Here is a 3,590-nt window from a genome sequence, read left to right on the forward strand (position 1 = left end):
CTTTTAAAATACTAACATATAAGGATCGTAATGGTGCTATACGGATAGATTTATCGGTTTTCAAGAGCAAAAATGGCAGTCTGTGCTGTTCTAGTTCGTTGTTTGTTGGTGTCTTGGTCTACCTTCTTTCACTTTGATTTTTTGGTTTCCCCCTTTCGCGTATTAGATAAACATTAAACATGATAAATCGTAAATGTCAACACAAGAAAACTTTACTATTATGGGAAAACTGATGATTTTATTGTTAGTTCTATTCAATTACGCATAATAGACGTCTTGATTGTGCTTTTGATATCGATCAACGAGTTTGATTTATTCTATTTTGTTTTGGCTCCATTTGTAACTGAGGCTTATGGTGAAATAAAGATAAATATATCATATATTAGTATTGTAATGTCTTAATGTTGACCCAATCATTATACCATCGCTTCGGAAAAGGGGGGAGGGGGTATTTGTTTTACCTCTGTCTGTACGTCGGTACATCCGTCAGTTCGTCCGTCCGTCCAATAAATTTTTTCGTTGCATCTTTTTCATGAACTACATTACAAGGATTTCTGACTGAATTTGGATTCAGGGTTTATTGAAGTCGGCTATATCGTGTGATGTGTTTTCGGATTCAGTACTCAACAACTTCCTGATTACTTTTGTATATGTATTTACAGATAAATATTACAGAGCACTTTCGAATTCATATAGCTATATGGGAAAAAACCTGGTTACGGTAGCCAAAACAATCAAAGAGTTTATAACTTACCAAAACTAAGTAAAAATTAACACTGTATGTATTCATTTATATTGTACATCAATGTTTAAATTTACACATCTTTAGATAAGGTCTAATGCATTTTTCGGTTGTATTTGGTTTTTCCTAACTTTGTGTGTTTACAATATAAAATATAAGAAAAATATAGATCTTTGTTTGATGCATCGTAAATCCGTATGACGTCGAGTGCGTTGTTGGTGATATACGGATGTTGCTTTCCAGTTCGCATTTATTGTATTTAGAATCTAATCAAAGTTTTGAAATTGATAACTATATATATAAAAAAGAAGATGTGGTATGATTGTCAATGAGACAACTATCCACAAAAGACCAAAATGACACAGACATTAACAACTATAGGTCACCGTACGGCCTTGAACAATGAGCATAGCCCATACCGCATAGTCAGCTATAAAAGGCCCCGATAAGACAATGTAAAACAATTCAAACGAGAAAAACTAACGGCCTTATTTATGTAAAAAAAAAATGAACGAAAAACAAATATGTAACACATAAACAAACGACAACCACTGAATTACAGGCTCCTGACTTGGGACAGGCACATACATAAATAATGTGGCGGGGTTAAACATGTTAGCGGGATCCTAACCCTCCCCCTAACCTGGGACAGTGGTATAACAGTACATATAAGAACGAACTATAAAAATCAGTTGAAAAAGGCTAAACTCATCAGATGGACAAAAATACAAGTGGACGTGGGCCGGTATATGAATGTATATATCAAAATGTGCATAATTTAAGCAGAAATGAAATAGCCCTGAAAATCAATACCAACGCCACAGTCCGGACACCATGTTCTTATTTTTGTCCCCGAAAATCTGTTCTCTTTGCCAGAACAAACAGCACATCTCATTCTCCTTTTGTTGGGAATCCATTCTATGAAGTGCCGAGCAGTAAGTCTGGTACTGTGAAGTAAGCAACGTCTACCCGGTCGTGTCTGTCCTTCTCTGTGTTGTCCAATCAAACCCTGTATTATTTCCTGCTGAAATGTCAAATGGTCCATTTTCTTCTGTACCACAAAGGTATTTCTATAACATATGTAGGCGTTAACTTAAAACAAAATAAAATAATAATATTAAATTGATGTTTTGTAATACCTTTTGAAAAACAAAGTCATATTTGAATTGTATGCGAGTTTAGTTCGAGAAACGGTAATTAATTATCAGTATGATATAGGACTAAATGTTTGTAAAAACATCAGAACTAAACCCGTCACACCAAAAAATAAGATAGAGAACAAACAATTGCATAGCGCTCGTATACTAACTTTAAATATATTTTTCAAATTAAAGCCTTTCGGTAACTTAAAATTTCGAATAAACCATACATGTTGCTGTCATGAGGAGATTGAACAAAATCTTCTTCCATAATTTCAAACTTCTAAATTGGGTTTCATACTGTGCAATTAACTGGTCACCTAGGTCAACTCCACCCATCGTCTCATTGTATTTGTGTACCAAAGATGGCGCCTTCACAACTTTCCCCTTACTATTAGGTTTCCGGGTCATTCTGAAAATATAAAATATTTTTTTTTTAAATATAGTCTAGATTTAGAATTTGATATAAAACAAATATTCTGATTACTTCAATGAATGTACTTACAAGTATGAATGAATTTAATTTTAAATCCGTTTTACTCGTAGATATTATCACGGCTTTTTAAATTGTGAACTTTTGGAATGAATTGTGAATACAGCTGCCCAAACACTCTGCTTAGTTTTCGCGGAACCATTAATATATGAATACGGTTCCTTACTTGGAAGAAGAAAAAGACTCCGGAAATAGTACAATACATTCAATAAAAAAAATATTACTTTGCACTTCCAGCTGTTGTTAACAAGGACACTTGTCGGCGATCACTTTATAAAACAGACATAACTGGTCCTTGCAACTTTGCAAGAATTGCCCCCTTTGGAAGTTTTGCTTTTCTAAAACTTTGAAGCATGCCTTTTCTTGTGTTAATTACTGTACCCAGGCCCGTAGCCAGCAATTCCCAAGGGGGGGGGGTATTTGGACTCACAAACTCGACTTTAACGGTCACAATTCGTTTTCAAAAGGGGGGGTTCGTCCGACCCCCCTTGGCTACGGGTATGGTACCAGTACAATATGTACCCCTGTTTCTGAGGTCGTGTACTAATTTCGGACTGTCGATGGTCACATGGTGCTTTTTTTCAAAGTGGGGTCTCAACAGATCCATAACAACTTTGTATCTAGAATATACATGCCATTGCATTCAATATTTACTGCAACCGTTTATTACCCTAATATGTTATTTGAAACATGAAATAAGTTAGAAATTCATGTCGATGGTTACCGTCTTCATAATACACCAAAGGCCTTCTACGAGAATGTGTGTACGGTATACGGTTTTATGATTATCATATTTTTTTTAGAATATACATGTACATGTAGTTCACAGTGTTCACAGCGCTCGTATGTTGTACACTATACTATTGTATGTTTGAGTTAACGGTATGTAAAAATTTGAAAAACATAAATTAAACTGATTTTTTTTTACAAGTTAACAACTGATTATTACATTTAATAACTTACTATTGTGCATTACTTTTAATTACAGTCTGATCAAAGAATCATGTTGCTCTCTATAGTCGTTTTATTAATTTTTGTTATTGAGTGCTACCGATTTGACGAATACCACTTGAACAGTTACAACGGACTTACTATTACTAAGATTAGTTTATCACAAAAGATTTACAGGACAATCAAAAAATTCGTTCGTTTTTGTTTATTAATTCTCTGCAAACCGAAGTGTTATAGGAGATGATCATTTTCTATTTGCTTAGTG

At 34.2% G+C, this 3,590-nt stretch overlaps 1 long non-coding RNA gene across 1 annotated transcript; it reads right to left on the reverse strand.

Annotated features, from left to right (window-relative positions):
* Nucleotides 1–1,243: 1,243 nt before the first annotated feature.
* LOC139518454 (uncharacterized) lies at nt 1,244–2,303 on the reverse strand. Its single transcript, XR_011663350.1, has 2 exons — nt 2,112–2,303; nt 1,244–1,834 (listed from the first exon to the last, which is right to left on the reverse strand). It is a non-coding gene; the product is annotated as an uncharacterized lncRNA (long non-coding RNA).
* Between the last annotated feature and the right edge of the window lie 1,287 nt (nt 2,304–3,590).

This window comes from Mytilus edulis, chromosome 4, assembly GCF_963676685.1.
Source record: "Mytilus edulis chromosome 4, xbMytEdul2.2, whole genome shotgun sequence".
In the NCBI taxonomy this organism is placed as follows: Eukaryota; Metazoa; Mollusca; class Bivalvia; order Mytilida; family Mytilidae; genus Mytilus; species Mytilus edulis.